General features: G+C 33.0%; 1 long non-coding RNA gene across 1 annotated transcript in view; it reads right to left on the bottom strand.

Annotated features, from left to right (window-relative positions):
- LOC115305631 overlaps positions 1-26,021 on the bottom strand; it is a 156,181-nt gene that overhangs the window by 6,368 nt on the left and 123,792 nt on the right. Inside the window, exon 2 of the long non-coding RNA XR_003914904.1 lies at positions 20,963-21,023. This is a non-coding gene — a long non-coding RNA (uncharacterized LOC115305631). The remainder of the gene's footprint in view (positions 1-20,962; positions 21,024-26,021) is intronic.

The raw sequence follows: 26,021 nt of genomic DNA, 5'->3' as shown, positions 1-26,021 counted from the left end.
CAGTTCGTTTTCAGCATTCAATAGTCTCTCAAGTTTTGCATCCCTCTCTCTCCTCAACTCTCTTTCCCTCTTCCCCTCCCCCTGGTCCTCCAATAGGTTTCTCCTGTTCTCCTGTTAGACCTATGAGTGCAAATATATGGTTTCTGTCCTTCTCTGCCTGACTTATTTCACTTAGCATGACACCCTCGAGGTCCATCCACTTTCCTATGAATGGCCATGTTTCATTCTTTATCATTGCCATGTAGTACTCCATTGTGTATATATACCATATCTTCTTGATCCACTCATCAGGTCAATTAATTTTTGACAAAGCAGGAAAGAGTATCCGATGGAAAAAAGACTGCTTCTTTAGCAGGTGGTGCTGGGATAACTGGACAGCAACATGCAGAAGAATGAAACTAGACCACTTTTTTACACCATACACAAAAATCGACTCAAAAAAGAACAAGCTCTTTATATCATTGCCATCTCTCTTCCCATCCCATATTACCTTTAGATTGAGAGGAGTCTTTTCCAAAGCCATGTAATCTTCTTGTTTCTGATTATAAAAAATCCTGAGGTCAGAAGTTTCATATCTCTTATAATATGATTATGTTTTCATTATTTGTTGTATGATATTTTTTAACTTTTCGAAACTTGTATCTAACATGTGAAAATAGAACAGGCAGATGAACATATAATCTTATCTAAAAGACAATTCTAACTATTTCTTTTCCTGGTTAGTATTTAATAAGGGAAAAAGTAAAAGAGAAGAAAAATCATGGTAAATGAGAAAGTATGGAAGTTGAGAAGTTGGGCAAAATATTAGGATTCCCTATCAATTTTTGCATAATGCATTGAGAAACAGTGTGGTTAGTCATGATAAAAGAATAATAGAAAGAAGTAGCATGCCCCAATATCAATATTAGTAGGGAGGTTAAAGTACTGATTTAACAGAGGTGAAACTTATTACTTTCCATCTTTGTGTTTCTATGGACATTTTCAGCTATAAAAGCTTTTATGTGGAAAGAATAGTGTTGTTATTGGACCACAGTTTCAGTTTGCTTCAATAATGTGATGTAACCTCCAAACTGATGTAAGACCAGATTGAGGCAGAATCTTTTCTCTGTAAGTCTTTCAGTTCCTTCTTTATTCATGGGTTGGATTTATCCCTATACTGGCCTTCTTGAGTTGCAAACCACTGCAGGGGGTTACGTAGTTCTATTATCACTGTCAAGTGAGGGCAAGAATGTGTCTCTCCTCCTACCATAAAAATAAGGCCAGGTATTCCCTTTAATTAAAAATCCTTGAAAATAATCTTACATTTGTTTAAACCACTGTTTTTAAAACCTTCAGGCATGATTATTGATTCCGATGGCAAACATGCATTATCTATCAGTACAGATAAGTGAATAAGAAATCAGATTTTAGAGTCAGATCGTTCCAGACCAAATTCTGACTCTGTCTCTTAGTAGCTCTGGAACCTTGTGCAAGATACTTTACATAATGTCTTAATGCCCTCATTTGTAAAATAAGGATAGTAGTAGCTACCCCAAAGAGTATATTATGCAAACTTTATGTCTCTAATATAAAATATATAAAATAAATAGCATATCTAGCCATCAAATGTTGATTTATTATGTTTATTCAAGTTAATTTGTATACATAAACAGATAAACACTAATTATGCTAATACATTTACAGGTATTTATGTACATATAGTCCTGATATGCATGTGCATATAGTATATATAAATATATGACATATCTATATGTGCATAAAGTCATGATTTTCTAGATTATAGATGATTTGACTTGTTATTGGTTAAAGAACTGCTCTTTTTTATAAAACACATGTTGTTTTAGTTAGTGTCTTCCATTCAAATAAAAGGAATCAATTCTAAGATAATCATAATTAAAGGATATGAGAGATCTAAAAACTTAACTAGTTATAGATACTATTTATGAATATCAGAGTTGTGAATATATTTGAAAAATATACTTTTTATTTCAAGTTCTTTGATACATATTTTAAAATTCCAATTGTCTGTTTAATTCTAACTATGTTATTTCTAGCTATAGTGGCTGAATAATTATGTAAAATAACAAAGAAATATCTCTTACTGTCATATTTTTTTTCTTTTGCATCATTAAATGGTAAAGCACATGACCTGTAAGATAATATAACTTGCCTCTTTCTCTAAAGTTTCTTGAATTTCGGAAAAATTATCAAGATCTGCTGTTTTTTAATGCTCCACTTGGTTTTTCTTAATTTTTGTTACTCTAATTTTGTTTACTGTTTAATTTGGTGGTTAATATGGCGTAGGTTTAATATATTCCATCTTTATTTTCTAAAATAAGATTAAGGTAATGGAAATATAAAATGAACAAATAGATTTTAAGATTATAAAATTATTAGGGTAATTTTCAGTATACAGTAGGCAAAGAAAAATAATTATGGGAAACCATAATAATATATTTAATATAGTTTAAGAAACTCATAATAATGTTCTTATAGGTGCTGTGTTTCAAGTCATCACTCAAAGGAATTTCACAGTGATGAAAAAAATAGCTATGATAGTTTTAAAAAACACTACTGAATTTCTATTATATCTTCCATTCCTATATTTGCTTATTCAAATTATTTAAAAATAAATTTTTAGATTCATGCTTTATGTTTTCTTACTAAAACATGTCCTAATAAAATTGTTAATACTCTCCATAATTCCTTTCATACCAATTTGATATATGAAATCAAAGGCTACGGACAGTGCTCAATCTCACTGATTAGCCTAAATAAGTCAACAGTTTTATGCCCAGGATAGATAGATAGATAGATAGATAGATAGATAGATATAGATAGATAGATAGATATAGATATAGATATAGATATAGATATCAGCAGAAGAAAAATACCAGATTTGAATGCAGACAATTTTAAGGTTCTTGCATAAAATTTTACTAATAAAGAAAAAAACTGGTAAAAAATATTGACTTCAATTAGTTTTATTCTTTAGTTGATTTATCACTGGAAATAATTTCCTTTTAATTGAATACAGTAATTTAAATCAAGTATATTGTCACAAACTCATTGATCTTCTCTTTACTAGCAAGATAAATTTCTGTAGTTAAAAACAAAATACAGTTTTTCTTATAAGATTGGTTACATACTACTCCTTTGTTTCAACTATCCATCTCATAAATTTCTGTAGGTTCTCCTGGGTGGCTAAAGAATGGTCAATGCCTCTGTGTGATCCATCTACATAGCAATTAGATACTTGTTATATTGTAATAGGAGGCACAAGCATATTTGGTTTCATCATGGTATGGTTTCTGGTATATCTTTCCAAATTCTTAACATTCCACCACTCTTTTTGTGCATCTTAGTTGCTGATTGATTATAATGCATTTTGCATTCATTTTATCTTATTATGTTTGATCTTGATATATTTCTTTATTTCCCTTTTCCTTTTAATCACTTTTAGCTGTACCTTTTATTGCTAAACATGAAATTTAAACCCAGAAGTAATTAGATCATATTTCAAATATGCCACTTTATTAAGTGTGAATTCTAAAGGGAGGATTATATGAGCAACATAGTAATTGTACCATTTAGATCTATTCTAATTTTATATTAGAAGGTAAAGTGGTAAGACTTAAATACCTTGGTAACTAATCCATAAGGAAACAAAGGGTTTTTTTGCCTGTACAAAGGAAAATAGGAAAATAGTCAATAATTCTTTTCCAGAAACATTTGCTCTCTGCCCCAGATTTATGTCTGGATGTTTACTTGGGTTTGTATCATTCTAAAGAGATATGGCTTATTAGAGCCACTCAATGGAAGTCTTAGAAATCTAATGGCAATTGTTTGTTTTTCCCTAAGAACTACTTCCTAATGATTATTATCAGTCCTGCAGTATTAAAATGATATCTTCAGTTCTAGATGAGAGTTTTTTAAATTATTTCAGCTATGTTGATACCTGTTATAGAATAAATGTCAAATTTTCTGACCTATAGTAGTTGTTTCGATGCAGATCAATTGTTTTAATATAAATGTTGCCTACTTCACTGATGCTTCACACAAGCATGAATAACAATTTGAAGCTACCAGATCAATACTATGCATGTTTATTTGTCGTAGGCAGACAGTCAAACACAGATATTTATTTTGTTGATACTTTAAATTCGATTATCTCTAATATAATTTAGTTCAGAGGCGCTGCTAATACTGGAGATTAAAAAAGGTTGTTTTCCTTCCCTGTAGCCTTGTATTGGCTCCCTCCCTTGCCTTTCCATATAAAGCTATCATTAATCATTACAGTCTTCAGTGACACATAAAACAATTATTTATTTAAAATTATTATAGCTTTGTGATACACAGTACCCAAAATCCTTAATCAAATTCACAAATACATGTATAGTGGAATACTGGCAAAAGTGTCTAGTTCTAACTGTGCAATTAAAAAGGCTTGTGATTTCACCTGACTTTACTTCTTTGTCTCAAGGCTTGGCCAAATCCAAACCTCTAGAGAACTCAGTTTATCTATCTGCAAAGTGGACAAAGAGAAAGGACCCAAAGGATGTACTGTATTCAAAGCAATAAAATTCATGCCTGACACAGGACTTTCTATGTAGTCCTTTAATTCTATCACCAAGGGATTACATTCTTAATGTCAGTGATGTGGTGAGAATCACATAGGTTTGACATTAGGACGACCATCTTGACTTTGCTAATTGCTTATGTGACTTGGAGCAAACTAGATATCCAACATGAGTCTCCTTGTTATTTATAAAGAATCTTATTTTCTTTTATAGAATAATGTTGGTGGGTTAAATTAGATAAGCCATCTCTTTTCATTGTAACTAGCCAATCAGTTTTATTTCCTACTCAATCACTTAGCTGAAGAAAAGATTCATAAAGATTTAAATCCACTACACTGGGTAATAAAATAGTAGACTTTGTATTACAGAAAAGGCAGATGAAATTACTAAACAGTAATTAACTCTTTAACATGTAAATAAACAGGTAATATTTTATATCATGGAAGAAAATTGTTGTTTTTGTAGAAAAATTTATCAAATCATTTATACAAAAAATCATGAAGAACATATGAACTTTTACATCTCTGGAAGTGGACAAATGTTTTAGCAGTTTTGCTTATCCAAATAACAACAAAATTCAGCAGAAAATGAAAAATGAGAAGTGAAAGTTTAAAAATTAAAGTCAAAATATTTTAACAAACTCCAAAACCCACTCTGAAAGGGTCCTACCTTACTCCCCCTTAAGCAACAATAATAAAAATAAGGTAGTAGGCAGTCAAGGAGGAGGATGTTGACAAGTTCTACTATAATGTCAGGAATTTTCAGGACTTACATGATTTCCTGAAACATCAGAATACTTTTTAGTCAGCTCAAGGTTTCTAATTTTTTTCTTAAAATAACTAGAACCATATCATTAAAATAATTATAATCAGTTATGTAAGTACAGTAAGATACAAACCTGTAAGTACCAATGGAAAGAGACTATAAAAATTGCCTTCACCATGGCTTTCCTACATTAAGCATAATATTTCACTATCACTAGGATATATACTTCACTAGGATGGCCCATACTATATACACTGCACACAAAATATTATCTTCACGGATGTGCAAGGATTAGAAGATGTGTATCAGGTAAAAGAAGAGGTTCTTTTTCTGCAAGTTCTCCATTTGCTATCTGCTTCAACTTGCTTGTTAAAATTAAAGATACTTTTGCCCTTTGTCATCTATTAATTTAGGGCTCAGTGTTATGGTAGGGAGAAGTAGGAAGGATTAAGGAAAATTTCGAAAAGATTATAATGTCTTTGGAAAGGTCCTGCAGGTGGGAATTATGTGTAATGTTTAAAACTTTTCATTAGTCTCTATTACTTCCTACATCACCATCTATTTATTGGGGGCTGCCTTTCTGGAAGGCTGCTTATATTTGTGCTGTGGATTATTCTCATAGGTGCCTCTGCTTCCTTTCGAATTCTTGATCATCTTAGTACCTAATGTAGCTCTTTTGAAATTTAAAGACCAACAACATCTACTAAAATTCCATAAGACAGTCATGCTCACCACTTCAAATAATGAATTTGGCATGAACAGTAAATGCCAGGATTCTGAAAAGTGGGGTTGAATTTGGAGCCTTCATCATCAGAGAAGTCCTGAAATGTCTTGGCTTTCTCTGGAAATATTTCTTTTTTTAATGTTTTATTTATTTTTGATACAGAGAGAGACAGAGCATGAGAGGGGAAGGGGCACAGAGAGAAGGAGACACAGAACTGGAAGCAGGCTCCAGACTCTGAGCTAGCTGTCAGCACAGAGCCTGACGTGGGGCTTGAATCCACGAATGTTGAGATCTGACCTGAGCCGAAGTCGGAGGCTTAACCGACTGATCCACCCAGGCGCCCCTCTGGAAGTATTTCTGAAAAATTTTACTGAGAAAATTCTTGGTACAATTTAATGATATAATAGTTTTGCCAATATCTCTCTGGAACTTAGCAGAAAATGTATATGTGTGTTTGTTGCACATTTACTGTTTTATTTTATTTTATTTCATTTCATTTTGAGAGAGAGAGAGAGAGAGAGAGAGAGAGAAGGCATTTGCAGGGAGCAGCAGAGAGAGAGAGAGACAGCCTTAAGCAGGTTCTATGTTCAGTGTGTAGACTGACATCAGGGCACAATCTTACCATGGTGAGATCATGACCGAAGCCAAAATCAAGAGTTTGATGCTTAACAGACTGAGCCACTCAGGCGCCCCAATTTACATTTATTTTAAATGAGCAGTCATACCTGCATATTCTAGTACTCTAAATGATGCACTTTTAAATACATCACCAGATAAAAAAACCTAAGCATGCCATAAGAAAGCCTAAAAAACACAGTTATGCAATAACATTACAAACAATGAATTATACATTTAGAAAGATCTATTTATTTGAGAGTCTTTTAAGTCAGTTTCTATTTAACCACACTGTGAAATATTGTCATTCAGGCCATTTGCTTAGCTGTTGTATTTTTTTCTAAGACATTTCACATCATCCATGCTGTTATTAGAAACTGTGTAAGATGAAATAGAGAATGAGAAGATAGTATTTATCAAAAATGCCTACATCTGTGCAGATGGAATACCACATATGAAAGTACTTAAGTTTACCTTCAAAATGAGGAAAAAAATCATTCATATACAGTTACGTTGAGGATTAAATGAGATATTGTACCTAGGAAGAATAACTGGCACATAAAAAACTCAATAAAAATTAATCATATAGTTAATTTCACCCACTAGTACCTAAAACATGCTGATGTTTAACAATAAAATGTTTTAGGGGCCTCTGGGTGGCTCAGTCCGTTGAGCGTCCTACTTTGACTCAGGTCACGATCTCACAGTTCCTGTGTTCGAGCTCCGCATGAGGCTCTGTGTTGACAGCTCAGAGCCTGGAGCCTGCTTCTAATTCTGTGTGTCCCTCTCTCTCTGCCCCTCCCCTGCTCATGATCTATCTCTCTCTGTTTCTCAAAAATAAATAAATGTTAAAAATAAACTAGGAAAAAAACAATAAAATGTTATAGGGGCTACTGGGTGGCTCAGTTGGTTGAGAACCAACTTCAGCTCAGGTCATGATCTCACAGTTTGTGGGTTCAAGCCCAGAGTCAGGCTCTGTGCCAAAAGCTCAGAGACTGGAGACTGCTTAGGATTCTGTGTCTCCCCTCTCTCTGCCCCTTCCCTACATGTACTCTGTATCTGACTCTGTTTCTCTTTCTCTTTCAAAAATAAATAAAACATTAAAAAATTTAAAAAGTAATAAAATGTTTTATTATTACTTTTAATACTGGCCCTATCATTGTATTAATCTATCTGGTATTCTCCATGCTTATTTTTTAGACTAATACAAATCTCTCAGCTTATCTACACCCACCCACACACACACATGAGGAATAAATACCAATGGTTAAAGAAAACTATTTATAAAACTATTTTTTTAATTAAGCTCAACTGTATGTGTAGGAGTATATGCATTTCAGAGTGTTTTTGTATTTAAGTGAATGACTGTAAGATATATTAAAATAAAATATTAATAGTCAAGAGTGTGGATATTATGGTAGTAATCAGGATCATTCTTAAACAATGGCTTTGAAACAGTTTGCACTTTTTGTTTTACTCCTAAAAACACCAGTTATTCTCCTTTGCTTCATTTTCTTTTCTCTAGGCCTGCAGTCACTTTCAACTTTTGTAGCTGCTTTCTTAACACTACTTATTGTTTTATTTTGATTTCAATTTTAGACTCCATATAGTAATTACTCACTGGGACAGTAAAAAATGTAGTACTCCTTCCTTCTCCTACCCAATTACACATGTGCATCTTCCCACAACTCTTTCCACTGAATTTAACTATTATACTGTAATGTAAGCTAAATAAAAATGATTTTGACATCAAAAAATTTTGGCAATGTAGATGCTATTTACACCTAGATGCTATTTACATATAGTCAGTGACGACTTGTTTTCATATTTCACATAACTCATTGTTTTCTCTTGAGAGTAACTTGGCTTGAACTTCTTATAGTTGTTATTTTGTTCTTACTACTTATTCACCCCTAAACACTCACCTATCTAAATTGCCTCTCAAAATGACTAGGCACAATATCAATTTCCTTTTTTTGGAGAAATTTCTCACCGAGCCTTCTGATATGCTCCGATTTGTCCTGCTGTATGTCTGACACCACAACTGTTATCCATTTTTTCCCTTAACAATTATCGTGGGGGTGCCTGTTGCCTTAGTTAAATCTCTCATTTCTTATGTGTGTGTGTATGTATATATATATGTACATATATATGTATCTATGTGTGTATTATATAGGTATATGTGTGTTTATCCATATGTATAACATTCCCCATGCTTAACATTATGGTTATCTATATGTGTGTATGTGTCTGTATATATATATATATACAGACACATACACACACACACACACACACACACATATATATATATTCTTGGTATGCTCCTTTGTTTTTATAGAGGACATCCTTTAGTAGGTTCCTGAGAAATCATGCATGAAAACTAATGTTTTGACACCTTGAATGCTTAATGAGATATTTACTGTATCTCTAAATTTGATAGATACTTTGGACATAAAATTCTAGACTGGAAATTATTCCTCCACAGAGAAGTTTCACCGATTATATTCGGTTAAAATTTGTAACACAGAACAAATTAATCTTTGATGTCGTGCAGTATTTATGCATATAAATGTCATGCATATTCACATTTGTACAGCCGGGCCCTCCTTGACCTTATTCCTCAACTTATTTTATTCTTTCCTTCAAGAAACATTTACCAACTGAATTTCTCTAGCTATATTGGCCTTTAAAGACTGTGGTTCATGCAAGCATCTGAATTCGGGGAAAAACAAATGCTGTTCAAAAATCTGAATCCATTTTGGTTTTCTGGTGTTTTCCATCTAATCCATGTATTGTTCTGATCCAGTTCTGGAAGTCTGAAGAAACTTCCATATTCTTGAAATTTTAAAATAACAAGACTCCTTACTCTATTTTTATCCACTATATGGAGTACTTAGTGGCACTTGCAATCTGGAAAGTTATGTTTTTCAGTTTTTGAAAACTGTATTAAGTTATTTTACTGATGATTTTCCCATCTATCTTATTTCTTTCTCTATTTTTATTTTTGAAATCTATGCTTCAGATGTTGGGACCCCTAGATGAAAACACTGATTTGCTTTTTTTTTCCTATTTTTTATCTCTTTGTCTTTTTATTTACTTCCCAGGAAGTTTTTCTTGTTTATGTTTTAACATTAGGTTTCAGTCTCATGCCAAGCAATATCAGAGCCAGGCAAAGGGAAAAATCAGTAATATTGGTCTTGTCTATATTTAAAAAAACTGTTTTGTTCATTCTGGGATAATGAATTAATTTTTATGAATATTTTATTAAAATGTTTTTTGAATTACTGAGGTGATTGTGGACCCTTAAATTCTGCACGAGAAGAGAGTGTCTCACCTGATTCCCCCTGGTCTCAGCTCTGCTTTATGTTCCCTGATGTCTATTCTTTCTTAAAGCTAAGTTAACCTGATGCTGTTTGAAGCCTCTGTGTTTCAGAAATTTGTTTTTTAATCCAAATCAAGAACACTCTGATTAGTATAGTAGAGTGCAATTATAGAAATGAAACTTTTAAAAACATGGAAACAAAAATTGGAGGAAAAGGAGATACTAAAACAAGATATCAAAATAAATGAACAAAACTTGTGACTTAATATGCATAGAGATGTATGAGATATTGCCACCAAGTATTGGATGCTATTTTTAAAATGTGAAATATCCAGAGAACTAATACTTTATTTTCAACCAATCTCTATTTTTTGTTTCCACCCTAACCCATCATTTATCTTCCAAGCCAGAGGTATCTTGAGCTGCAAATAACTAAGACTTTGGGGAATTGTGCAGTGTGATGTCAATTATATCATTTCTTGTCTTTTCCCACTGTCAACTTAGGTTTATTTTTCTCATTGTTTGTTATTTACTGCTAGTCCAGAGACTTAGCTTGCAAAATGTTGTTGCATTGTCTCAACCCCCAATCTCCCCTAACTTGAAAGTTTGTGTCATGAAAGGAAAACAGAATACCCTTTAGTGTCATTTTAGTAGAGTTCAAGCATGGAGAGAAAGCAGAAAAGTGGTCAGTCTACCTCTTTGTCTGAAATTTGGCTTTTTAAATGTTCATTGTGTTTATTTGATACTATAACTTGTATTAGCACAAAAATAGAATAACGTGAGTCAAAATTTCTACAATGAGATTTAAAATATGCAAAACATATTATATTTTTGTAGTAGAGAAAATATTATATTTTTAAATGTCTTTTATATACCAAGTGCTATGTTTTATTGAGCATAGGTCTCTCAGGGGAAATAGACATACCAATGGGCACTGTCTATAGTCTAAAATGCGTAATATTGGAAAAAATCTCAAGGTGCTTTAGATACAAAGAGGAGGAAGTTTGACCATAGCTCAGTAGTTCAGGGAAGTCTACCAAAAAGATAACTTCTAAGCTCATATATTTAAAAAAAATTAAGACTAATTAATTAAAAAAATGGTAGGAAAGAGAGAGGAACATCTCAAGCTACATGTAACAGTAATGCATGTAAAATTCTAGAAGGATAAGAGAACACAGCCATGAGGAAACCTCAACTAATTCAGTAAGCCTATTTATAGAATATATGAAGACAAGAAGGAAAGAGAATTGTCAAGATACTTCTTCAAAAGGTTAAGTCACCTACTCTTAACATTATAGAGTTAGCAGTGTATTTATGGAATTAGAACACTGACATATTGACATACAGAAGTATAAACAAAATTTAAGTGGATGAATTTACTACTTGAGCTGCTAAGCCCAGTTTGATTTTCAGTTTTATTTGGGACAGAATAATATTTATAATATGTGCTCTCTAAATGAAAAAAGCTCATGAATATGACTCATGAAGGAAACGTGACAAATGTCAAAGGAAAGTCTATTTTACTTTCTGTGGAGGTGATCCTCAGATACATTACAGCGTTAGAAAAAAACACAGAGCATGAGTTAATTCTTGACATTCCATTAAGGTGCTGAGGGTAGAGTCTTGGCAAAGCTTTTTTAACAAACTGATATGATCTTTATTCCAGTGAGCATCTCCCAGTACTTTAGATTTATCATCGTGAAAAATACAATCAACAAAAGGAATTAGCAGCAAATAGAATTTTTTAAAATCTCTGGGTGTTCAGGAAGTTGGAAGTCATATTTACACTCAGGTACTAAGTATTTTTTCTCTGTTCCTTATTGTTAGGGGAAAAAAATGACTAAGAGCACATATTTCTAAAGGGCTTAACTACACCTTAATTGTCACATTCCTAGTGCACTGGGAAAAAGGGCATTTCAACCTAATTATTTTCTGCCAAGAAACTGTCCCTGACATTCCTTTGTCTCTGCATTCATGATTAATTAACCCTTCACTGGCCCATTAAAACAAGTAATATAGTAATATAATGGACATCTAAACAGGTACTTTAAAAATAATTAAAGGGCATGGGTGTCATACTTAAGGTACTCAAGATAAGTATAATCCCATTGGGAATGTGTATGCAAAAATAGAAAATAGAAAAACAGTTGTTTTTCTTTCCATGTATATAACCATCGAAGTAAGAGTATTCTCCCCAAAGAATATTTTGGCATTTATTTTAGCACGGATGGTATTTACTCAGACAATTCTCTTCTCACCTCTCCATTATACAGGTAAACACACTTATTTACTCTTGAGAATAATTTTATTCATGGGGCAAGGACACTCAAATTGAAACCACAGTCTTTTTTCCCAAGCTATAAAGAAACACAAAGATATATTTTTACCATTATAAATTATGATCATCTTTATAGATGAGAAAAATGATGAATAAAGACTGATGATGAATAAAGGCACTTGGTTAACAATATTATGACTGATTTTTTCATGTTCCTATCATCCTTAAATTTTTGATAACTTTATTTTTTGGATAACTAAGTTTTGGATATCTCCACAAGGACATTATTCCTGAGTAACAGTAGTTTGTAGAAGAACATTGATATTCTAAACCTTAATAATATTTGATTTTTTAAATGTTCATTTATTTTTGAAAGAGTGAGAGAGAGAGGGAGGGAGGGAGAGAGAGAGCATGCGGTGGGGAGAGGCAGAGAGAAAGAGGGAGACTCAATCTGAAACCATCTTCAGGCTCTAAGCTATCAGCACAGAGCCCAACACGGGGTTTGAACTCACAAGCCTTAAGATCATGACCTGCGCCAAAGTAAGACGCTCAATTGACTGAGCCATCCAGGTGCTATATGCTTTATACAGCACATAATCACAAATCAAATCACAAAACAATAAGCGTGATTTGGGACTAGTTTTTAGATTCTCACAGTATTAATTGTTCTATGTGAAAAGCAGAACGTTCACCAGTAATGACTTTCTTAACTTCAAATTACTATACTTGGGTTTTAATTATTTACCCACATCTTAAAGTCTCTTATTTAAAAATTATGTGCATTTGATGGTTTAATTTTCATCTTGTAGTTTTCAAATGCCTTGTCCCATAAAATATTTCAATGGTATTTTTTATTCAAGTATTAAAAATTATTGATTTACACATCGGGAAACATTTTAATAGATATATTAATTTATATTTAATATTTATCATAATAATTGCAGTTAATGCCATGATTATTTAATATTTACTATGTCAATAGGTTAAAAAAATTAGAGGCAAAGTAGATATTAAGACAAAGATTATTACCAGACTTGAAGAATATTGTTTTACAATGACTAAAGGGCCCAATCCATAAAGAAAGCGTAACAAACCCAATTATATACGCACTTAAGAGCAGAATTTAGAAGTACAGAGACAAAAATGGGTCAACTTGAAGAAATATATCTCAAGTCCACACTTTAAATGGCAATTTTAGCAGTGCTGTGGTAATTGAGAGCAAAAATACACAAAAAAATCAATGAACAAAATCATCAAACTAACTGACATCGATAAAGTAGTATTCCCCAAATTTTAAGCAATATTCCTTTTAGATGCACATAGAGCACTCAGTATATCATAGGCTACAGGATAAGTCTCAGGAAATTTCTAACAATTAAATAATGTACAGTATACTCTTTTGCCACAAAGCCTTTTATTAAAAATTGATTTTAGAAAGATTAAAAAATCTCCAAATAGTGAGAAATTAAACCTTAAATTTGTAAATAATCCATTGTTCAAAGAAGAAACCACAAAGTTATTTAGATACCGTTTCAGACTGTATGATGATGTGAGGGCCTAACCCTACGGAACATGGTTTGAATGGTACATAGAGGAAAACTAGTCATTGATGAATCTTAGAAAACAAAAATCAATTTAATATTCAAAAAGAGTAGAAAGAAGGAAAATTAATAGTGAGAACAGATATCATAAATTTGAAAATGAAGAAACATTTTAAAAATCAACAAAGTCAAAACTATTTTCTTTGACAAGATTAAGCTGATATACTTACCCAGCTTTAAGACAAAAAAAGATAAATTTAAAGTGCAACTACTAGAAATGAAGTCTAAAACTACACATTCGTTCCACAGCAAAGTTCATAGTAGTACTTTATGAATAGTTTTAGGGAAATGGATACTATCATGTAGAAACAATAATTTTCTAAAAGTCAGAAACTGTCATAACTAGAATAGGGCAGTCAAAAAAAAATCTGAGCCTGACTCTATCCTTTTAGAAAATTATACTTACCGTTCAAAACTTTCCCTCAAAGAAAATTCCAGGCTACATAAAGAGCTATTAAAACAGCTCTTTAAGTAGTTATTCTAGTGATACTATCAATTATTTAAAGAAAAAATAATGTACAAACTTAGAAAATAGAGGAAAACAGCACTTCCAAACTCATTTTATGTCTTTATTATGAAATAATATAAAGACATGAACAGAAAGAAAAATATAGCATAATATTTCTCATAAACATAAACACAAAAATCTTGAACATAACATTAGCAAAGCAAGACCATCTTCCATTAGCATGGATGATGCTAATTGATGACCAACTGGACTATATTCCAGCAATGCAAGTTTAAATTGGAATTTAGAAATTAACCAATGTAATTATATATATGTACACACACATATATATAAGTGTAGAGAAGAGAAATAATAAGGTTATCTCAGAGGATGCAGATAAAATATTTGAAATCTAGCACTCATTTATGATAAAAACTCTTAAAAACTTAGGAATAGAGGAGAATTTTTAAAAAAATTTTTTACATTTATTTACTTTTGAGAGACAGAGTGTGAACAAAAGAGGGGCAGAGAGAGAAAGAGACACAGAATCCAAAGCAGGCTCCAGGCTCTGAGCTAGCAGTCAGCACAGAGCCCGATGTGGGGCTCAAACCCACGAACTGTGAGATCATGACCTGAGCCAAAGTTGGATGCTCAACTGACTGAGCCACCCAGGCGCCCCGAGGAGAATTTTCTTAATCCTATTAAGGGTATACATGAAAACTAAAAATCTTAGGAGAGAAACACTGAATATGTATCTGCTAACATCGACAATGGCAGAATCATTTCTCACCATTTCTATTCAACATTGTTATGAAAGTTCTGGCTAATGAAATTGGACCAGAAAAATGAAAGTGCAAATGTTGACATGAAAATTTTGATATCAGAAAACATGTATATTTGAAAGCATATGGAACGTATCCAAAAATACATGGAGAAAAGAGTGCACTTAGTAAGCCCACAGAATAAAAGGTCAGTATAAAAATTGTATTGCTTTCCTTTAAAAAAAATTTTTTTTTCTCTTTTTGTTTGTTTGTTTTTTGAGAGACAGCACAAGCAGGGGAGGGTCAGAGAGAGAGGGAGATACAGAATCTGAAGCAGGCTCCAGGCTGAGCTAGCTGTCAGCATAGAGCCTGACTCAGGGCTCAAACCCATGAACCGTGAGATCATGACCTGAGCAGAAGCCAGACGCTTAACCAACTGAGCCATCAGGCGCCCAAAATTGATTGTATTTCTAGACACTAAAGTGGAAAATGAAAAATATTTTATGTTAACATTAATAGTACCATCAAGAAACATTTAATAGAAAAATCCAACCCAACATGTGTGGAATTTCTATTATGAAAACTACAAATTGCCTCAGAGAGACATAAGACCTAAATGAAAAGAGCTGTGCTTTCTTCAAACATGAGAAGGCTCAATACATTTAGGGTGCTAATTCTTCCCGATTTGTTAGCTTTAATACAAGTTGAATCAAAATATCAGAAGAATATTCGCTGACTCTAAGATGAAATGGGAAAGGATCTAAAACAGTCAAAATCATCTTGAATACATTTGGTAGAGTTATACTAACATATATAAAAATTTGTTCTTAATCTGCAATAATAATAGACAATAGATAAATATATCAATAGTATACTTCAATAATTTAATAATAAACAAATAGATGAATAGAAGAGTAAAAATCTCACACAAACACTTTCAATTAATTTTGGCACATGGTCTGAGCTAAAAATTAGTCTTGATCGCTGTTTTTTCAATACACAAAAATTAATTCAGCTGCTTCATAGAAATGTAAGGCTAGAAGCAGAAAGATTCTAGGTGTAAATGTAGGAGAATGACTTTGCAATCTTGAAATATGCCAAGATTCTTAAATGGTACGTAAAATACAAAACAATAGCAGTTTGCATTTATTTTTCCCATAAAGGCTTTCAGAGAATGATAATCTATATCTAGATTTAGGCAACAGGTGGTTCAATTAGTTTGGTAAATACTAGGTTACACAACAACTGATTTCTTAGTGTAAGGATTCTTTGTACTTTTGATACACTAATGTCCTTTCCCATTCTCTAAAAGAAGGCAGTTGGTATAATTTTGGTATAATATCGGCATTTGGTATAATTTCAAAGAAATCATTATCCATTATCAAAAATGAAATGATCACAAAATTTCTATTTATTTGTTTCATTGTCTTTGGTATAAAGAATATGTTTTAGGAACTTAATAGTTACAGGTATCTTGTGTTTTTTTGTTCATCAAAGTCTAATTAAATATGTGATTTCTACTTTATTTGCATTTTACAAGTCATTATCCTTATGAGTTTGTCCTTAAGTGTTTCTCTTAGATATTAGCCCTCTGTTCCTGATATTTTATTTCAGGCTTCCTGCTTTATTAGTTTATTGATATTTGTCAAAGTCATTACCAGTTTCTACACATATTGATAATCATTCCTCCTCTAATTTATTCTGTAAAGTGAAGCCAGGTTAAGTGAAGCACATACACCTACATACATGCATACTATATACACATATATGGTAGTACATGCATGTATACGTACACATACAGCACATTCAAAAGGAAAATTTTGTAGTACCTGGTACCAGATTTTTCTGTATGGACTGTCATCCAAAATAACTACATTCTTATTTTCTATGCTTCTTTAAAAGGAAGAGATTGGGCATATTCAGAGACCATAGCTACATGCCAACAGAATCCTAAATTCATTAAACTAGTGTTAAATCTTCCATAATCTTGTTCTAAACTACTTTCAAATAAAACTTCCATTCAAAAGAGTTGCCAAACATAACATAATCCATGCACCTAAAGCGATAAGCAAGTAATTCTTACTAACATCTTCCTCACGCTCTTCCGTATGCCACTCCCTGTGTAAAGAACCCCTCAGCTTTCTTTAGAGCTTGTCAGCTCAGCAATGAGCTGTTGCTATTTCTCTCAGCTGAAAACAAACTCTAGTTCTGCTAATGCTATTAACATTTCCTGCTTTATACTTAAAGCTCTCTTGTATTTTAAAACTGTATATGGAATTTCCTTACTGTATACGAATTCATAAAATGAGAGTTAACAGTTTATAGTAGTAGATTTCCTATAGCATTTTGCACAGTTTCATGCATACACACACATACAGTCATCTCTCAATAAATGCTTGTAAAATAAATGGATATTTTTATTTATTTTAAATGTTTATTCATTTTGAGAGAGAGAGAGAGAGAGAGTGCATATGTGATGGGGGAGGAGCAGAGAGAGAGGGAGAGAGAGAATCCCAAGCAGGCTCCCCTCTGCCAGTGCAGGGTCTCGTGCAGGGGAACCCATGAGCTCCGAAATCATGACTTGAACTGAAGTGGAGAGTCCGACACTTAACCGACTGAGCCACCCAGGTGCCCCAATTAGATGTTTTTAATAACCATAGATTTTTATTGTTTTTCTTTAAACTATTTAAATAGATATGCAGAGACTATTTCATAGCTCATCTTAGACAAGACTAGTTAGGTATGTCATGTGACTTAGGACTTAACAAAATTTGGTAGGTTTTAGTTGCATAGCAAGGAAGCTACTGAAGTGTGAAGCTTAGTGAATTCTCTATTTGTATACAATGTGTATTTGTAATTATTTTGTAAGTAAACTGGTGAGTATATGATGTTTGGTACTATGTATTTAATATATACATTACATTTCTTATATTCCTATTTATGGAATTTTTGGTTGTCATTATCTAATGTCATTCACTCACAAATTTTATGAACTATTATATTCCAGGCACAAGGCTGGGCACTAAATATTGTGCTTAAGTTTTGTAAGAGACACACATAAATAATTCTCTTTCCTCATTATAGATTCATTTTTATTTTTTATAAAATATAAATAAAATGCTTAAAATTATGGTAAATGCCATAAAGTCAAAAAAGTCTGTAAGTGGCTGTATTGGACACTTAAATAAGAACTTTAAAAAAATGTCATTTAAGCTAATTAAGCAGAGTCTGAAAGGTGGGGAGCTATTCATGTAAAGAACAGAGGAAACTGTGACACAGAGGATTGTTTAAAAATACCATTGCAATCTGAACAACAAAATACCATTAAATCCAATGAATGTTTCTAACAAAACAGTTCTTTCTTTGAATTACTCTAAAATAATATGAATTTAGTCTGTGTTTTTAAATAGCTTTCCTTTAAGAGAAAGAAAATACCTCCTAGTGAGGTGTAAAGGTATTGAAAATTCAAAATTTAGACATTTTCCATTCTCAATAGAAAAAAAATGAATAGATTAAGAGGGCAGAAATATGTTTAATTATATGTAATTTGCATATAGTATGCTATTATTTTTTCTAGTTTTATAAAATGTTTTTCTTTCTTTTTTTCCCCAGAGAAATGCTTAACAGAACATGTTGAAATCCTAAAATAAGATTATTAAATATATTTATTTCATACTCCTATATATTAGGAGGTCTTATAAGGTTTTAAGGTCACTGTAATTTAAAGATTGGGAAATGTGATGAATACCTTATTGAATACTGTAAATTATGTATAAATGATTGAATAGGTTTCCACAGTAATGCCCTACTTATGCTTTAATTCATTAATAAGAAAATTCTGGTTGATGTTAAATGTTCCACATTTTTACAACTAGGACAAATATCAAAAAACATATACCATATAAATGCACCATAAAATTATCATTTTTATCCGGTTGAGTTTTCTTTTTGCTGTTTCTTGAAATGATCATTCGTTTTGGATTGCAATAGAGTTTGAGAAACAATGTTAAATTAAAAAATAGGGAAAACATATCAGTTTATATAGCTAATTTACCGACCGTTAAGACTGCTGTCATGCATGTTAAAAACACTTTTAAAAGATTTCAGTGATTGCTTTCATTTAACTACCTCTTTGCCATTTATTGGCTTAATTTTATACAAAATGGAACACTCTTAAAACCCAAGGGAAGATATTAGGTTTTCGTTTTATATACCACATAATGGAAATAATAAAATGAAAAAAAAACGTTTTTTTACATCTGCTAAATATCTCACATCCAAAAGATCAGTACTAAAGTCTCTAAGTATAATTTTAATGCATAAAAATGAGCATCTCCTTCATGTCCTTTTCAAATCTGAGCTAGTATGTGTCTTGTTTTCTAAGGTATGCCATTTTTTCTCAAAAGATACAGGATAATAAAGTAGAATTTCCACAGCAGAACTATATTGTAAATGAGAAAAAAAATCTTTATTTTCTAAAGCTTTATCTTTGGTGAGACCAGTTTCAAATCAGCTCTGGGTTGTTTTTTTTTTCAGTAAAATTAATGCAGTTAAGTGCATATCTTTTGTTTAAATAAATAAAGAAGCCGTGGAAATGTATTCATCAAGAGCTAGGCCATTATTGGGAAACATATTTGAAGTACTTAATCATCAGAATAAATGACTGTGCTAACAGCAGAAGGGTTGATTAATTTTTGTTACAAACACTCGCATATTAATAGATAGTTAAATTTTTGTCAATCCCTTTGTGTTGAAACGTTCTAAGAGATCATCTAACATATGTTCAGATTACCAGCTTTCTAATAGATAAAAATTCAGTAGCAAGAAGCTATATGAATCAAGAATGCACCATTCCACAGCATAGGTCTGATGACCCCTGAATGTGACCTGCTCCCAGAGGAAAGCAATTTAATGCCCCATTGCACACAGAAGAGTATGTATGAATCACAAAACCTCCAGATAAATTAGTGACAGCTACATCTGAATAGGATTCCCTCTAAGTCACTTATCTGCAGCCAGGCAAGCTTGTTTCACCCTCTCTTTCAAAGATAAAGCCTGATGGCATGTGGCCTTGGCAGATTCTCACAAAGCAAACAGCCCCCATCATCCATTATTGGGGGGAAAAATCTCCTTACTATTTCAGGTACTGTGTACTGTGTCAGCAAATGGGATAAAGTGAAAACTATTTGCAGTGAGAAATTCATCAATCAATACCAGGCCTTATGTCTTCTCTAACTTTCATAAGCTCAGTGCCTCTTGCTCTTTCACTTTTATTTTTGACAGTTCTGATACTCCAGAGCTGCAACCATGGCAAAGGTCAAGAATAGAACAACAGGTTATTAAAGACAACTTATCAGAGGCCAAACAGGGAGAAGAGATGCCAACAATTAGCAAGCAGCTGAAAGACAGATCTGTGACAGAACAAGGAAGAAAAGCACAACAAAGCCTTTAACTTTAGCTGACTATGGATTTCGGTTGAAAAAAAATAGAGAAAAACTGAGATGCTAAATATACGCTCTAAGTACTTAGGATGTTAATCAGAGTAAAGATAAAAAATAATTATGTTCAAATAACATGAAAAATATGTATTTGTAAGGGATCATATTTATATATTTTATCAACCACAGATAAACTGGGATATCAAAACTATATAAAAGTATATGCTTTAAGCTGAGTATCAATGACTAGCACAAATGTAGTATCTTCCTCAAAATTAAGTATTAACTACTAAAATTCTTTTTAACTGAACAATAAAACAGACATATCAATTTCCCACTATCTTCACTTCTTTTCACCTACAATTACACTGAATCAAGACATCTCTACATAGCATAAAATTCAATAGCACATAAAAACAGTACTCACGTTTCAGGTTCCGTTGGTAGTCTGCCTCAGGCAAAATCAGAGTTGTGGCTTCTAGATGAGTCTGTGTTAAACCAAAATCACAAAAATCTCAGTTTCCCATGGCACCGCCGCTTAGAATGCATACAAATAACCCCCAGTTAGTCAAGGAGAAAAAAGTTGCATTAAAGAGTACTGATTTGTAATTTTGGTCTTTTCAAATGTAGATAACATTTACCCCTTTCATCCCCCCATATCTGTGCAAAATTTCTGCCCAATGAACTCATTACTATAGAAACTCAACTATCGCTATGGTCAGTGAATGAAATGCAGGCCTAGAATTAACCTCCATAAGCATGCACAATAGTTAGGCATCTGAATCTGAGAGACACAACAAGGACGATGCTGAAAAGGAAAAATAAAAGCAACAACAACAAAATGTAATTTAGAGAATGAACATTATGATAGACTTGGCTAACTTGACAACTGCCCTATATATGAGGGATTCATGGGATCCTAAATGTATAAAAATGAAAGCAAACATACTTTGAAGACATTATCAATAGCATATCCAATGACACTTTGGAGAATATAAATATAGCTACTTTGAAATTACACAGGTTTAATTAAATTGGATATATGTCCTTTGCAGCAATAATAATTTAAGGAACATTAAACACCATTTAAAATATGCAAGAACTTCAGTTAGCAGGCAATAAAATTATTATTTCTGTTCTATCTAGCTACTGTGTTTATGCTGAATTATTTACTTATAATGTACTTTAATGTTATCAGTAATTTCTAAGAAGCTTCAGTAAATGGAGAACTAAAATGTTCACTTAAAATATTAAACTTTACTTGTGAAGCACCACATTAAAGTAATGTTAGTTTGTTTTTGTGAATTAGAAAAAAACATGAAAAGTAATTAGAACAATCAGCTTAAATATTCAAAAAGCCCAATGTCATGTGTGCATTGTTCAACACTTTATTTAAATAATGTAAACACAACGTCATGGAATAGTCCTTAGTCACCACATGGGAAGAGTGTTTTACTGTCCCATGGAGTGTTCTATTTTCTGGTTCCACAAATCGATCTTGACTAAGATGGCCTTCTAAATCCTCTCAGCTTGACTAAATTTTGGAAAGGTTTCTTTCCCTCACTTTGGCCCTTGACTTCTCTTTTCCTAGAGCACTTACTTTAAACTTGTCATTGTAAATTGTTTTTTTCTGTCCTTTCGAGTTATAAATCTTCTCCCAACCTCTTGTCAGTTTTATAACCCAGATTGTCTTTATCTAGGACTTTGGGAGTTATACTTTTGAGATGTAATCACTAAGAAAGATAATGTCTCTATCTCAGAGTCTCTATTTGAGGGAAGGAGTTTAACTTCAATAAGCATGATTAACAAGCACAGATGGCCTAGTCACACTGATCAACTCCCCCCCCAACATCTTCTAGTTCTCTCTAGCTCATCTCAGCTCTTAAAAATCCCCCATCTTGTATTTCAATACAAGTTAAGTTCAATACCCCTCCCTCACTTTTGCAATAGTCTTGAATTAAGTATCCGTTGACTATTTAATATCATCTGGTACAATTTTTCTTTCACAATCTCAAGTGGTTTCATGTGTCGGCACATTAAGTAATTCAGCAGTGAAGAAGACAGACGTTGTACGTGCTGTCATAGCACCTACAATCTAGTGGGAGACTGAGACATGCAAAGCAGCATGTAAAGTAGGATGTGATTAATACCATGACTGCAAAAAGAGAATGGGGCCCCTAACAAAAGTGGACCAAATGATGAAAAGAATTCTTTATATCTATCACTTCACAGGCGATGAGGTATCCAGGCAAATTTGAACAGAAACAATGCTCCAGCAAGAGGGCTCAACACATATGAAAGCCCAGAGGCAAAACAAGCAGTCCCATTGACAGAAAACTAAGAACTGGGGTGCCTGGGTGGCTCAGTTAAGAGTCTGATTTGAGGGTGCCTGGGTGGCTCAGTCGATTAAGTGTCTGGCTTCAGCTCTGGTCTTGATCTCATGTTCATGGGTTTGAGCCCTGCATCAGGTTCTATGCTGACAGCTAGCTCAGAGCCTGGAGCCTGTCTTCAGATTCTGCGTCTCCCTCTCTTTCTGACTCTCCCCTTCTCTCTCTCTCTCTCTCTCTCTCTCTCATAAAATAAATAAATAAGTAAATAAATAAGTAAATCATTATAAAAAAGAGTCTGAGTTTGGTTCAGTTCATGATCTCACTGTTCGTGGTTTTGAGCCCCATGTTGGGCTTTGCGCTGGCGGTTCAGAGAGAGCCTGCTCGGGATTCTGTGTCTCCTCTTCTCTCTGCCCCTCCCCTACTTGTGCTCTCTTTCTCACAAAGTGAATAAATAAACTTAAAAATATTTTTTATAAAGTACAGTAAGAACAGAATGGCTAGATTGTTTCTTGTGATGTAGGGGACTGTCAGGAAATGAATCTGAGATGTAACAAGAGAAAGACAGAAGGCATTTATGGACTCATACAGTTGCTTGTTTCTCTTTTAATCAACATATTAGGGGAGGCAATATAATTTAAGGTTCAATGTCAAGATCTCTAGTATCAGACAACTAGGCTTTGAAAGCTGACTCTCTCACAAGTTGTATATTAGGCAAATAGTCTAACCTCTTTAGTCTCGGTTTCTCCATTGCATAAAGGGAGAATAAAAATACCTCATGAGATGTTGTCAGGATTAAAAGGGAAATCCCACATAAAATGATCAGCACAAGTCTTGGTACATAGAAAATGATCGACGATGATGGTCATGACGACAGTGATAGAAAGCAATCTATGATGACACTGATCATGAACCACGCACCGTATACCAGGCCATAAGGGCCGTTGTCAAAAGTCTGTAGAAAAGAGAAACTACCGAGGCATTTTAAACATGGAGAAATATTATTCAGTTTACACTTTTGAAAGAACATTTTGATTATAATTAAATGAATGTTTTGAAAATTACGAAGTGAATGTTATAATCCAAGCCTGTAGAATAGATTGTAGTAGTTAAAACTGTGAGTAAATATTTTTAGATATATCAATTAAATGTCAATGTGTTAAGAGTGATAGATTTTTTTTTAAAAAGAATGTCCTAATAATAGGGTAAACACACCTGTGTTTATTAACTGTTGTTTGGTTATAATTATCAAGGGCACAGCCTTTCACTCATGAAACTGTCCTGTGTTTAGTTGATAAACTATATAGTAGATGTCTTTGTGAACATCAATTAGTGTATTCTGCAATGGGAGCTTGGTTTAAATAAGCAAATCAGTTGAATGGAGGCCATCTCCAATGTATAATACATCAGTAATCACAAGAGAAAGAACTACTCTTTATTTTTGTCACATTTATTTGTCAGACAGTGCTTTATGCCATTACATATATTACCTCATTTAGTCCTAACAATCCTATGGTTGTTATTGTTATTCCCACGTGAGAAAATTAGGGCATAGAGAAGTAATCCGTTCAACTTGCACAGCATGTGGAAGAGCATAGATTCAAACCAGACAGTCTGAATCCAGAGTTTGTGCTCTGAAGCCCAATATGAAAAGTGCTCTCCTAGAGTAGTTTTTAGAGTGTCTGAAGCTCAGAGAGGGTTATTATAAGCTAAGAGGATACTAAAGAATCAAACAAACAATGCCAGGGCACTGGGAGAAGAAACTATCTCAACAAGGTAGAAAACACAAAAAAAAGATAAAATAAAAGTAGTTTTAAAAGGAAAAAGATATTTTAGGTAGCTTTTAAAGAATGAATAGGACATCTGTCTCCTTGAAAACCAACCTATCTACTTTAAAGAAGAATTTGTAATGGCACATATCATTTCCCTTCCCAAGTAGATCTAATCATTCCATCTTTTCAATGCCCTTGTATTTACTAAACATATACACAACTATGTTTATTCATCCAAATTAAACCTGTAATCAGCAACATTCTGACAGATTTTTATTATACTTAAATGAAAATTTAAAATTCAAACTCCTTGCCATTGTCTCTCTGATTATATTATTTCCTATGGTGCACACATGCACACGCATACACGCACACACATAAACACACACTCACATATATAACACATATCAATATCCAAGAACCTCCTGCCACAATAATCTTTCTCTTTCTCAAAAACACCAGGAATCTGCTATTTTGCTAGAATAATCTTCACCTAAATCTTACATTGTCAGATCTATCTCATATATTTCTTTTTCTACTTCTTACTCCATTTTATGTCATCTTTATTTAAGACATCCATGGTATTGTTTTTGTCAAAAATATTTATTCTTTGCTAAAGATACTTTTCTTTGTGTTGTTAGAAATCTACCTACCGTCCCACTCCCAGCATATTCCAGCATATTCCAGCATATTCCAGCATATTCCCAACATCCTTTAATAATTCCAGGTAGTAAAAAGTCTGTCTCCCTTCTAGCAAGTGTCACAGTTACCATATTTCATGTATTTCTGTGATTATTGACAAAATTATTAGTAGCTATTATTCCCACAAGGACAGAGGCCCTGTTAGCTTTTGCATTGTAATATACCCTGAGGGTGATCAGAATACGCCCCTCCAACACAGGCCTTTTCCATATGGGTTAGTTAAGCTGAAGGTAACTGAGAATCAACAGCTGCAGGAAGAAACCTTCGCAGAGTTCCCCATACGTGATTAAAAGCAGAAGCTTCAGAGAAGTGATTGTTGGGCTGCCAACAATCCATTCTCTGGCAATTATTATAGCCATAAAGAAGGTGGAGAGTCAGCACCAAGATGAGTCTTCACACACATAAAAAACAAAAAAATGATAGCAACAAAACTCTTACTAAAATAGCCCTTATTTTCATTAGTTTCCCCATAGTGTTTACCTTCTCCCAATATATCCCTCTTAGAAACCCAACCCCCCTTTCCTTGTCTCGTCTATGGAGCATGCTTGGTATTCTCTCTCTCCCTATCTCTGTGCCCCTCCCCTTTCTCTCACTCTCTCTCTCACAAAAATAAATAAAATAAAATAAAATAAAATAAAATTTTTGGTACTTAGAATATAAATATAAATAATAAGAATAATACTCT

This window comes from Suricata suricatta, chromosome 10 (genome assembly GCF_006229205.1).
Source record: "Suricata suricatta isolate VVHF042 chromosome 10, meerkat_22Aug2017_6uvM2_HiC, whole genome shotgun sequence".
Taxonomy (NCBI): Eukaryota; Metazoa; Chordata; class Mammalia; order Carnivora; family Herpestidae; genus Suricata; species Suricata suricatta.
Note: the sequence above shows the minus strand (reverse complement) of the source record. Positions and strands in the feature narration are given on the sequence as shown.